Raw genomic sequence first — 13,957 nt, 5'->3', positions numbered from 1 at the left:
ATTAAGCAGCACAGAAAATCATGCACACTGGCTAATTAATGTGGAATTGATTCTCCTTCTAGTTTCATTTTTTATGCCTGTTGAACTCCACTGGAATCAATAAAGGCAAGATCAGTAAAGTCTGGAGTAAAACCCATGGAAGCGAAGGACGTCAGGCTTGGGGGTTTAATGAGGAATAAAGCTCACAGAAACAGAAAATCAAACTTCCAGCTGCATCTGTGTGTTTGTTGTAATTGTACATGATCAGGATAATTCAGGACATTTTTCTCAACATTTGCATTCAAGCGATGCTTTGAAAAATGTGGAGGTTCAGTAGAAAAGTAACAAGTGTCCAGAGTGATGTTAGAGGGGATGGAATTCCCAAAGGCTTCAAGCTGAGGCTCCTGGGGTTTCTGTTCTTTACTCCCACCACAAAACCACTCCAGATTTACACAGGATCTTCCCAAATGTTCCTCCCACCTGCCAAGGGTTTGCATCTCCCTCTCCTTTCATTCCCCGTTCAAATGAACTCTGAAGGCTGGAATTCTGTCCTGACAGATCTCAAGGCTGAATTAGGAAGCCACAAACCAATTTAAAAACTAAAAACAGTTTTCAAAAGAAAAAAAAAATTCAAGTCTTCATCCTGATATTAAAACTTCCTTCCCACGATATTTCCTTGGTTTCCTTTCTTTCCCCTTCATCCCACACCCTTCCCTGCTGCCTCTCCCAAACCAGTGTTTCCCAAACTTTGTTTAAATGGGATGTTTTCCAGCTGGCCCAGGAGAGCTGTGCCATGTGAAGCTGAGCTGTCACATCCCATTGTGTGATGTGGCACGACACAGTTTGATGGGCAAACCTCACATGACACCACAACTCCAAGAGAATCACTTCTCTTCACCCAGGAGCTCGTGTCACACAATCTGGGAGAGATAACACATCAAAAAATTCACCATCCAGCTATTTTTTTCAGCTGTACACTCAGCCCTTGACCTTTCGGTGATGGCTTGAAGTGACCAGACTCACCTGCCATGATCTCCTCAAATGTTTTGACAACAATTTTGCTGATGGCAGGAACAAGCTGCTGCTGAAAACCAACCTGCTCTTCACAGAGATGGAGAGTTTGCCTCACAAATGGGTGTATTTTGCAGCCTGAATGAAATTAGAGCATGGCTTTCATCCCCAGTCTTTCATAATTTGGAGGAAACAAATATAAAAATAAAGAAAGTTGAAAAAAAAACAAGTCTAATTTCCCAAAGCTGTATTTAGGTTTCCGTATTTAGTTGGTTTTTATTTTTTACCCAAGAAGGTATTTTCTATGGATATATTCCGAGTAGTTTGAGCTCAGATTTCCATCAAAAGGTAGCCCCAGCAATTAGGCAGAGCTACAGGAATATTCCTGTCAGACATTTTGTGTGATAACCACAGCAACACATCGAGTCAAACCCTCCTCGGGGCACAGATATTTTTTAAATGGAAATACACCCAGAATGAGCTGCACCATTTTATTCAGCCTCCCAGCCCAGCTGAAACGTAGGAAGGGTTTTTATCCAGCCTCTCCACTTGCTCCTATATTATAGCTCCATAAACTATATTTTTGCTAAGGAGTCATCTGGAATTTATTACAGGCTGAAAATGGAGCCTGGGTAATTGGTCTAAAGAGGGTTCTTATTTCTTCTCCCCATTTCTATGTTTATTATGAATTATCTAACTTTAATCTCTCCAAATCGCACGGGGGATGTTTAAAAATCAATTTTTTTCCTTCGTTCTTCTCCATCCCCAGTAATCAATGTTATTATTTTACCTTAGATGGCAATTTTGTCAGTGAAACATGATGGATCCCTGCTTATTCCTTAAGACAAATGGATGAATTAATCTCACTGTAACATCTGCAGCATCAAGCAGGATCTAAAACCCTCTACCAAGGTGTGGTGAACACCCTTAATTCTGCAGTAGGATCTTATGAGGAGCCTTATTCCCCAGGATATATCCACTGTCCTCATTGTAATCAAGCAGGATTTTCATCAAACAGAACAACATCAGGTTGTTTGACACACTCCTGGTGACTGGAGATGTGGCTCAGATCAATTTGAGAGTATTGCCAAAAATCCCCAAAATTTGTCTCATGTCTTTGGCTTTAGATTTTATTACCTCTGGACAGATGACCAGAATCAATTGTAATGTATTTTTTTAAAAATCAGAATCTAAGAGTATTCAAAGGAAATTCTCAGAGGGTTTTTTTCCTCCCCGGGAGCAGTTTCTGACTCGCTTCCTACTAGTTATTAGTTGTTAAATTTATGACAATAATAAAATGTTTAAGTCAACCTGACTTGCAGACTACAGCTTAGACTGGAGAGTGTGCATTTAAATCCAGGGAAGTGACACAGGGCTGGTTATTCTGTAATGATTCCCCCTATTAATCACGAACCAAATCATGTCCCTGCTGTCTGCCTTTATTTCTCTTTGCAGAGCTGAAGTAACAGACGTCAGTCCCAGAGTTAAATCCCTTTGGGTTTGGGTTCATCTGCATTTCTGGTACGTGCTGAGGGGAATAACAAACTCAGCAGATGCACCAGACTGCTCAGAAAACGGTCATGGAATCCCAGAGTTGGAAGGGACCCACAAGGATCACCCAGTCCAACCCTCAGCCCTGCACAGGAACATCCCCAGAGTCCCACCCTGTGCCCCAGAGGATCATCCAAACCCTCCTGGAGCTCTGGCAGCCTTGGTGCTGTGCCCACTGCCCTGGGGAGCCTGGGCAGTGCCCAACCAGCCTCTGGGGGAAGAACCTTTTCCTGAGATCCAACCTGACCCTGCCCTAACACAGCTCCAGGCCATTCCCTGGGTGCTGTCCCTCCTGTCCCCTCCCCAGGGAGCTGGAACTGCAGTGAGGTCTCCCCTCAGTCTCCTCTTCTCCAGCTGAACACACCAAGTGCCCTCAGCAGCCACTCTCCCTTCACATCCCCTCCTGTCTCTGATCAGATGGATTCACACTCGTTGCATTGTTTATCAGGCAAAAAGGGGATCAGGCTGTGAGCTGAACAAATATAGTCATAAAGGTAATAAAGCCTCTACACTCATAGGGTGGAGCACCAAGTACCAGGCTTAACCCTGTAAATAAAATTAAAATTGAATAACAACCCTTTGGTAAGAGTTTTAGATTAGGTATTAGGAAGAAATTCTTCCTCGTGAGCCTTTGGCAAAGGAAAGGTGGAGAGAATTGGGATTGTTCAGCCTGGAGAAGAGAAGCTTTGGGGTGACCTAAAGACCTTCAGGGCCTTCCAGTGCCTGAAGGAGCTACAAGAAAGATGGAGAGAGACTATTTCCAAGGGCATGGAGTGACAGGACAAGGGGGAACGGCTTCACACTGAGAGAGGGCAGGGTTAGATGGGATATTGGGAAGAAACTCTTCCCTGTGAAGGTGGTGAGACTCTGGCACAAGTTGCCCAGAGAAGCTGTGGCTGCCCCAGCCCTGGGAGTGTCCAAGGCCAGGTTGGAGCAACCTGGGCTAGTGGAATGATCCCTGCCCATGGCAGGGGGTGGAACAAGTTGGTCTTTACGGTCTCTTCTAACTCAAACCATCCCAGTCCCATGGAAGTGGCCCCCAGTGCCCACTCACACCCCACTCCAGGGATGTGCTGTTTATGGCCAGGTTGTGAAGGAGGCAAAGGGAGGAGGGAGAGTCGGATGGAAACAAGCGGCCAGTTAATCCTGGATGCCTTCCCTGCCTAGTTGGATGGGTCAAATATCCCACAGTGACTCTGAGAATCTGAGTCATCCCAAATGCATCACACCCCTGATGTGGCCTGCAAGAACCACCTTACATATGATGGAAATTTTACTTCACTAAGAAACCTACACTCCATAATTAGTCATGTTTTATTCTATATATCAGCACTCTCCTGGTCACCTGATGCTCTGCAAAGCCTCTAAAAATCCAAGGAATTCTATCCTCCTGAAACAAACATCACAGGCTTGTTTTTAATGCCCAAAGTGGTGTATTTCTGCAGGAGTGGGATATCATTTAGGTGTTTAATTAACTCAGTTACTTTTCAGACTGTTTAGTTGGTCTTGGAGGAATTTTCAGTGCTGAGAAATTCTCCAAAGCACCAACAACAGGAAAAGTGTTATTTCTATTTTAGGCAGGCAATCCCCAGGTGTGCAGGAAACTGCCTAAATGTTCTTAACTTAATGAGGACACATCCATCATGTGCAGTAGCTGGGGCAAAAGAGTTCTGTGTTCTCACAGAACAGGCTGCCCAGGGCAGGGGGGAAGTCAACATTCCTGGAGGAATTCAAAAGCCACACGGATGTGGCACTTGGGGACATGGGGTAGTGATGAAGATGGCAGTGCTGGGGGATGGTTGGAGTCGATCTCAGAGGGCTTTTCCAACCTGAACAATTCCAAAATTCATAGAATCATAGAATCAGCTGGGTTGGAAGGGACCTCTGAGATCATCAAGTCCAACCTTTGATCCAACCCCGCTGTGGTTCCCAGCCCATGGCACTGATGCCACATCCAGTCTGTCCTTAAACACCTCCAGGGATGGAGAATCCACCCTGTCCCTGGGCAGCCCATTCCAATGGCTGAGCACCCTCTCTGGAAAGGAATTCTTTCTAATGTCTAACCTAAACCTCCCCTGGCACAACTTGAGACCCAGCCCTCTTGTCTTGCTGATTTGCCTGGGAAAAGAGACCAACCCCCCCCCGGCTCCCCCCTCCTGGCAGGGAGTTGCAGAGTGAGGAGGTCTCCCCTGAGCCTCCTCTTCTCCAGGCTGAGCCCCCCCAGCTCCCTCAGCCTCTCCTCACAGCACTTGTGCTCCAGTCCCTTCCCCAGCCTTGTTGCCCTTCTCTGGACCTGCTCCAGCCCCTCCATGTCCTTCCTGAGCTGAGGGCCCAGAACTGGACACAGCACTCCAGGGGTGGCCTCACCAGTGCTGAGTCCAGGGGCAGAATCACTTCCCTGGACCTGTTGGCCACACTGTTCCTGAGCCAGGCCAGGATCCATTGGCCTTCTTGTCCCCCTGGGCACACTCTGGCTCCTGTTCAGCCTCCTGTCCATCCCCACTCCCAGCTCCCTTCCTGCCTGGCTGCTCTCCAGCCCCTCTGGCCCAGCCTGGAGCTGCCAAAGTGCAGGACCCGGCCCTTGGCCTGGTTGAACCTCATCCCGTTGGAATCAGCCCAACTCTCCAACCTGTCCAGGTCCCTCTGCAGAGCCCTCCTGCCTTCCAGCTGATCAACACTCACCCCCAGCTTAGTGTCAGCTGCAAATCCGTGATTCCCCTGCCCCGAGGCCACCAGAGCTGGGCTACAGGACACACCACGCCATGAAACACATCCCAAGGAGTTTCTGCTCCCCAGTCCCAGCCCTGGGTTCCCCTGGGATACTGGGAGCATTAACCCAGATCCACAATGCTGGCTTTTCTCTGCCTTTCACTGCCTGCGACTGTTGATATTAGTCTAATGATCTTGTTTATATATTTATAAACCATTAATAAATCATTAAGTGCTAATTATATTTCCTTTCTCTCTCCTTCCATTAGAACTGCTCCTCTCGCTGGTCTTTATCAACATGAATATTTCCAACCCATGAGTGCATTCCAAAGAACTATTCACTAAAGATTGTTGTCTAAATCATTTACAACTAATAAATGCTCTCAGCTATCTTAGCAGACTGTTTATTTAAATGATATAAAAGGACTCATTAATCTGGAATACACAATAACAGGCTCAACTTGTGGTATGTCACGGGTCAAAAAATGCTATTTACAGCCTTGAAAAGGAGTAAGCAGGAGATCATATCACAGCATCACAGAATTCTGTGCTATTAAGTATTTACAGATAACATAAATAAAAAAAAATCTATATAAAATCTATATAAATATAGGTGCACAGATAGCCAGAGAAATGGGATCTTCCATTTTTTCACTGGTTTCTACAAACGTGTTTTTTTTTAAACATTGAAAACGCTTGTGGCTGACTTGTGGCTTCAGAAAAATTGTCACACTCCTGTTACCAGAGGATTGTTGCACCAGCATTTGCTCCCAGCAGCTTTGTTTTGCCTCGGCACTGGAAGCCCTGGAAACACAAGGCTGCCAGAATAAAACGTGGAAGAAAAAGTTGGTTTTGACCCCAGACTCTCCACTGACCAAGGTTCCCTCGCATTTAAGAGTCACAAACCCATGTTGGCAGCAACAAAATAAGATTTTTGCCTAATGGAGGCAAAATGATGCTGTAATTTATTTTGGCTGCTGCTTGGCCTGGTGAAAACATTGAAAATGTTTTCAAGCTGATTTTTTTTTTTTTTGCAAGAACAGTGTTCCCTGCTATTGTGCAGCTGAGCTCATTCTAACCTTTCTTAGCAGAGGAATCTAAGAAGGAAAAATGGTTCTGTGCTGCTCCATTTTTAAAGAGCTAATAAACCTCTCAGATATTGGATTTCAGACATTAGAAAATTCCATTTGCTTTCAGGAAAACATAAAGGCAGAAGGTTTTAACAATTTGAAACGTGTACATACCAACTACATTGTGACTTCATGGCTCAAATGAGGACACTTTTTTTCTCTTCAAGCTTCAGAATTTGTGTGAATATTTCTTTAGTTAATAGAGAAGCTCCTGGGAGGGTCAAAATACTTGGTGATTTGTTGGGACTTTGCACAGGACCCCAAATTTCCAGCCATTCAAAACCAGATCAGATGAGACTTGATGTTTACACCATCATCTAAAACAAATCTACATTCCTCCATATCCACTCCCTGAAAGTTGGGTGTATCTGTACTCATTGCAAGTCTTTATATGCAAATTAAAAATATTACTTCCCTAAAAAAACCAGCTCCTCCTTCTGTATCCTCCATTTCTTTCTGTATTAACCAACCACGACACCACAATATTTAATGAAATATTACTGAACATTATTGGAGCAGAGCACAGACATTGCAGCAATGCTTTTCCCACTCCCACCAGGTGTTTCTTACTTTAAGAAAAGAGGACAAAGACAATTTACTCCGTGGAAGAAGCTCCTGCTGCCCTTTGGTTGATGCCCCACACTTTGTGTTGAGCAGGCTGTGGTTCCATCACCTGCCTCACATGTTTTCAGCACAGCTCAACCAAAGCCTTAAGCCTTAAAGTAACCTGGAAGATTTCCTGAGTGGATAAGGATGTCAGGAAAATCCCACTGCAGGGCAGTAATTTTTTTTACCTCCTTTTGATGTAACTCAGAGCTGCAGGTACCTCAGTGTTTCCGTATGGAGTGGCTCAAAAACCTTCACCCGGTGACCCTCACACCACCTTCACGTGTCCCCACTGAACACAGAAGAATCAGAGCAACTCCAGGTCCTTTTGGGAATCCCACCTTCCTTGCCCTCAAAGTCACAACCATTGTTCTCAGGTTCAGCTTTTGTGGTTTATACCACAAATAAAAACTGAGACAGGTGAAAGAACTCAGCTGCTTGAGATCTCCATCCTTGATTTGTCTTACCCTGAGCACAGGTACAGCTAAAATAAAGTGAGCAATTTAGCTCTGCTTTGAGCATCCATTTCCCAGAGTAATGTTTAAAAAAAAAAGCAGCTCAAAGTTAGAAACTGGTTGAACCTCATCCCATTGGAATCAGCCCAACTTTCCAACCTCTCCAGGTCCCTCTGCAGAGCCCTCCTGCCTTCCAGCTGATCAACACTCCCCCCAGTTTAGTGTCATCGGCAAATTTTCATCCCCAAACACAGTGTTTCCTGCTCGTGGAGATCCCACCTTTAATTGCCAGCTGCTGCAAACCATCTCCTCGTGATCATTACCTGCCAAACCCTGAGCCAGCACCTCTCTCGTTGCCCTCGGTGTTCCAATGCTCCACCTTGCTAATTAGGCCAAGTCCCTGAGCCTGCCAGCAGAGAGGCTGCTCAGCTCCCACCCTGCAGCTGCTCAACAGCTCCTGTCGTGTGAACCAACCAGATATTTGATTATCAAATTATATCAACTCTCCCTGCTACGACTGTGCCTGAAGTAGGAGATGCTAAAAACAAAGTGCTTTTAACGAGGTAACAGCCCAGCCACTGCTAATGATGATCACTGGTATTATCCCTGCAATCATTTTTAATCAATGTTCACTAGTGCAGACTCTTCACCAGCTCCACTTGCCTAAGATCATCTCATCAAAATAATAAGCAGGATTTAGTAAATCCCCCTGACCTCACTCAGCCTCATCTTCAGGATTATTTATTGCAGCTACTAAAATGTGATTTTTTCAGCCTTTGATGCCATTTCACACTAAAACATTCCATTCTTTTGGGTGTATATGTATATATACACATTATTTTTCTTCACTTCTATTATCCCAGAGTATAAGGAGGCTTTGCTAATGGTTTATAACATCAGTTAAGCAGGAACTAAGAAGTATTTAATGCCTCCAGCCTTTCAGGGGGATCTGCTCCCATCCAAGTGCTCCTGTGGCACCAACCCCAGTTGCAGGGGAACAACAGGGAAACATCCAGGCTCAAAACTGGCTTATAGATATTAAAAAGTGTCTTTACAGCTATTTTAGCAGTGATATAATCCAGAGCTTCATGATTGGTCCTTTTGTGATGTCTGCAAAGCTTCTGATAACATGAAGTATTGGAAAGAGAGAATATAAGCTCTGTTTATCCAGGTTTTCCTTCATGTATAAGAAACCCATACTAGTTTAATTCTCTTTTCATCATATGTAAAAAAAGTTTGTAAAAAGAAAAAAACCCAAAGAGTCTGTAAACAACAAATTTTCAGTTTAAATGTCTTGACAGCAACTCAAACTTGTTTGAGTGAGCCTTGTAGAGATTAATTACCCCAAGTTCATCAAAAGACAGTGGAATTCCTGTACATAATGCAATATATTGTATTTTTGAACCCAGGAGGTTCAGAATTTGGGGCTGTAATTAGAATATAATTAGAATATAGGCATTAACAATATCAGTACAGAAAAGCAGCAAAGAACTCGTGGAAATATCATCTGTACAAGTCTAAATACAGGACTTTGTGCCTCCCTGCTTTGAGCTGTTCGAATCCCTCCCAAATGAGCAGGATTTCACAACGAGCTGTTTAACATGGAGATTACTCTGCAGTGAAACATAAAACATTTCACACCTTTCAGAGCTGCTGATTGCAGAGAGCAAAACAAAAATCCTGCAAAGGAAACAAGCTCCTGTCCTGCTCAGCTGGGGCTCTGCAGCATCTTCAGTTCCAAACGAAATCCACGCCCAGCAAAAGGATAGAAACTGGAACTTATAGTTCTATACATAATTTAGAGCAACCTTAAGGCATTTGCAACATCTCAAATTAAACAGGAAATTAAATGATTCCCTGAAGGTGTCAGGGTTGAGGCGAGAAATGCGTTTAAAAATAAGCACACAAATAGTTGTTGTGGGGATTACTCAGCAGATCCTGTTCCTGCTGCCCTGACACTGCTCAAAATATTCCCTGGAGCATCCTGAGCTTAAAACTGCCTTCATGCCTCCAGCACCCTCCCAGCTCCCCCTTCCAGGGGCATCCTCAGAGTGGCAAATTGCTTTTTCTCCTGTTGGGAATCTGTAAAAAAACTCACCAGAGCTTTCCAAGTGTTGAAGGGCAGGTTAAAGTGGGGGCTCTCTCTCTTTTTTGGGGGGTTTAAATTAGTGCGGACACTAAATCAGCTCCAAAGTAGAGTTTAAATGAAGATATTCCCTTTTACATTCAGCCCCGCCTCAGGTAACCCTCAGACTTTTAGGAAATGTGCTGATGCTCTCAAATCTCAGCCTGAACTAAGAAAAACATGCAAAATATAAAACCCAGGGAACAGGGGAGACTTGGAGTCGTGAAGCTGCTGTCAGGAAAGCAATGGGCACCTGCAGATCCCACACCCTTCTCCAGGGACACAGGGAAAGCCTCAGCTTTGGGCTGGAAAATGCTTTTGGCCCCCTAAAAAGTTAGAAAAGATGGGAATTCAAGAAGTAGAACTAATTCCTGGCCAGTTATCACAGAAAGTGTGGACAGTCTTAGTAGGAGAGTGTTATACCAGCCCCATAATTTATGAGCCTTCCCTTCCTGCTGAAGTCAACTGACAGTTTAGCAGGGCTACATTTATTTAAATGCCACACTGGCAAGCAAATAATATTTGATTCCATAAAGATTATTGGCAGGTTTGATATAACATCTCACGAGTCACTCTGTGGATTTACTCATTGTTCAGGAACAAATTTTGATTGTGATGAGAGCCTGTATTGACACAGAGAAATTAAATGGGAATTTTATTGTCATAAAGTATCAATACTGAACTAATCACACCACAGACATCAGTGACATAGAGAGAGATTTATCAAAGAGCAAAATTCCAAGGCCAAGGAGCGGAGTTGGGTTTCTTTTCAATATCATTTCGATATCAGGCTCTTGTCTAATCTATCTCAATATTACATTCTCAGTTGCAGTATTTAACAGCTGACTGGGAGAATTCAGTTTCATGAGAATATAAAGCCACTAATCATTAATTAGAAAGTTAACTGAAGAGCCAATAACATCAGGCTGACACATTACACTGTTAGAAGAGTGGGGAAACCACGACGTGCACAACAAGTGGACCTGATTATTTAAAAAGTTGCTTGATGGGACGGTTTATTTATTCAGACAAAACCATCTGAGTTGGATTTGAGAGGCTGATTTGAAACAAAGTGGGGCAGAGGAGGGTTGGAAGGAGCTGGGGACGGGTGGGAGGTGAGAAAAGAGAGCAGATCAAACCCTGACATCCCAGAGCCACTGAATCCCAGCAGGGTTTGGGTTGGAAGGGACCTTCAAGATCATTTGGTTCCGTGGGCAGGGACACCTTCCACTGGCCCAGGTTGCTCCAACCTGGCCTTGGACACTTCCAGGGATCCAGGGGCAGCCACAGCTTCTCTGGGCAACCTGTGCCAGGGCCTCCCCACCCTCCCAGCCAAGAATTCCTTCCTGATATCCCATCTAACCCTCTTCCCTGTCAGTTCAAACCATTCCCCCTCGTCCTGAGCGACCCCAAACAACAACCACAACTTCCCTCACTGCCAACACTTTCCTGCCATGGTACCACTTGTTTTTATAGCACACAACGTGTCTGGTGTATAAAAGGCCTTGCACCCAACTCCCTGTGCAAACCTCATTTTAGGACCTTAATTTGTGTCCCACCCACAAAGTCAAGATTTGCACTGTCTGGAGCAGGGAAGAAAAAAGTAAGACAATTAAAACAAATAAACAAACAAACAACAACAACAAAACAAACAAAAAAAAAAAAAAAAACAAAAAAAAAAAAACCAAAACAAAATCAAACCAAAAAAACCCACAAAACAAAACCAAAAAGAAACAAAACCAAAAAAACCCCAGACCAAAGCCACAAAAAAAAAGAGAAAACAAAACAAAAAACAAAACAAAAAAAAACAAACAAAAAACCCAAACAAACAAAAACCCCAAAACAAAACAAAAACAAACAAACAAAAAAGCCAAAAAAATACCAAACAACAAAAAAAAAAACAACAAAATCAGCCTCAGAGAGCAGAAATCTGTCAGTGCTCTGGAAACAGAATTTAAAGACTTCCTCTATCTGGGGGTTTTGTTTGTCCCTCCCAGAGTCTCACTTCGTTCTTCCCTGATTTGTTTTTTCGAACTTTTTCAATTATCTCGGGGGGGCATCAATTTGTTTTCAAAGTCAGGCATTAATTTTCAAACACCACTTTCAGCAATCCCACTTTGTTTCTTTCTGAAGGTCTTTTTAATGGCAGCTGCATCTGCATAGCCCATCAATCTTCCCCCTCTGATATCTTGAGAGCCATCTCTGCTGTTCTACAAGGGCTGCTTCCAGAGCATTTATTAATTCCAAAAGATTCAGATATCTCATTATGCCTCACCTGGAGAGCCTCTTGCTGGCTGGGGACACACAGTTAAAGTTTGGCTGCAAAACATCTTCAACTTGACTTTTCTCCTCGCTCAAAAACACCCCTCAAAAATTGCACATGCCAGAAACCCTCGGGTAGAACGTCAATAATTTAAATAATGCTGATTATCAGTAATGTCATTTGTGGGAAAAGCAGGAGAGAAGACTGGGTAGAGTTGGGCTCGTGTGTCTCACTTGGATATGGAAAAGAGTTTCTTTGCCTTCTTGTCCTTTGAAATATTAATAAATTCACATATTAATCCAGGTAATTCTCCACACTGGCATTAACTGCTTGTAACTGAGCAAAGATTTGTTGGGATGAGTGGGAAAGTTTTGTCACAATGAGTGGGAAAAGGAGATGAACAGCTCTCAGCCCTCATGGACATTGTTGCTCTTCTCTCACTCCATTCTCTCCACCCAGCAAAAAAAAAAAAAAAAAAAAAAAAAATCAGGTATTTGCAGACAACCTCTCTGTCCTTGTTAACAAAATGATAAAAATAATAGAAATTTAAGAATTGAGACTAAAAATCAGCAGGGAAATAACAACCCGAGCAAGCCAAAAAATTAAAAATGCTGCCAGGGAGATTATTTTTTTTCCCTGAAAACATCCAGGTTCCTGCTGCAGGTGACAAAACCCATTTCACCTGCTCTTCCAGAGGCTCCCCCTGCCCTGGGCAGTTCCAAATCCCACATATCCCACACCAAGTCTCTGTAACTCCTTTCCACCATCCTCAGGCTGTGCTGTCCTGTAGGAGAGACCCTCAGGAGAGGGAATAATTCCATTGGAAATTACAACCAGGAGCCTTAAAAAATTACATCCAACTTCTTCCCAAGGGAAGCAGATGTGCTGAGTAACCACTGCAGAGATGACAGACACAAACACCCATTTTGGGAGCAGCTTCAGCACCATCTGGATTTCCAGACTATTTACCCTTCCCTCTAGTTGTTCCTAACACAACCAAAAACTGAGTGTTGGTAAAAATCCAAAAGGGTGGATTTTTGGGGGGGTTTATTTTTATTTTTTCTATAATTTATTCTTTAAGTCTTGTAAATATTCACGAGCTGACACAACTTCCTTCACTGGATGCTTGGGATGTTTCTGTAGCAAATCTCTCCCAGAAATTACAGCCCTCTCCTTCAAATTATTGGGAATAAACACTCCCAGAGCTTGCACAGCCCCTCCAACCACAGCATCTCCTCAATCAATGCATTAAACAGCTCGTTACTAATTGCAACATCTTGGTAAGATTTACCAGCTACAGCATTAAAGAAATGGAACAACAGGATGAGAAAGAGGAGAGCAAAATATCTCCACCACCCACTGATTAAAGTTTCTCCTGAAATACTCCACATGTTATTATTAAAATACAATAAAAATGTTAAAGGTCATACCTGAGAAAGAAATACAGAAGTATTGTACTTTAAAAAAACTCAGTGTTAAGCAGCTGATGTAGGAGACGAGTCAGGTAGTCAGAAATCTGAATAAAATTGTATATTGGAAGGGAAATTCCCCATTTTTGTGCTCAGTTGAGCTTTGTGATTATTATCTAAATTTGGGGTCTTTTACTTTAGAATAAAAATACTGAAACACTACATTTTCCATGGTAATTATGCAGGGAGTATTGTCAATAACCAGTAAATTAAAGAGACATTTCCTGGTTGGTTTCCCACATTGGATCGTCTGGAAAAGTCAATGAGTGAACTCCAAACTGAAAATTAACCTTCCAAATTTGTTTACAATGGTATTTTACTTAAGGCCAGCAGGTTGCAGATGACTAAATGTAGTCAATCCCAAATTGGGATTCCAAGGAAAAGCTGACTGATAAAAATAAGGGAGTTTTGCATTTTTCAAAAAAGATTCCAGATATTTTTTTTTTAAATGAGGTCCAGAGTAAGACCCCAATTTTTTGATCTTACCATGAACATCTCTGAGCAGATCCCCACTGTTAATAAGGCAGCAGATTTGGGATATATTTATTAGAAAGACGGCCTGGCTTGTATAAAAATTACAACTTTTAAAGATGAGACATTTAAATAAATAGTTGAAGGCAAAAACATGTTCCTTAAATCAACTCTAAACTGCTACAGCA

The 13,957-nt window shown here is 43.0% G+C and overlaps 1 long non-coding RNA gene across 3 annotated transcripts in view; it reads right to left on the bottom strand.

The window, feature by feature from the left end:
• The window catches only part of LOC135419421 (uncharacterized), a 36,634-nt gene that overhangs the window by 14,468 nt on the left and 8,209 nt on the right, over positions 1-13,957 (bottom strand). The window contains exon 1 of one of the 3 annotated variants that reach the window (XR_010432976.1): positions 1,003-4,575. The exons of the other annotated variants lie outside the window; for them this stretch is intronic. This is a non-coding gene — a long non-coding RNA (uncharacterized LOC135419421). Of the gene's footprint in view, positions 1-1,002; positions 4,576-13,957 lie in introns of those variants that run through there. 3 annotated transcript variants of the gene reach the window in all.

This window comes from Pseudopipra pipra, chromosome 10, assembly GCF_036250125.1.
Source record: "Pseudopipra pipra isolate bDixPip1 chromosome 10, bDixPip1.hap1, whole genome shotgun sequence".
NCBI classification, from domain to species: Eukaryota; Metazoa; Chordata; class Aves; order Passeriformes; family Pipridae; genus Pseudopipra; species Pseudopipra pipra.
This window is presented reverse-complemented; position numbering and strand designations above follow the sequence as displayed.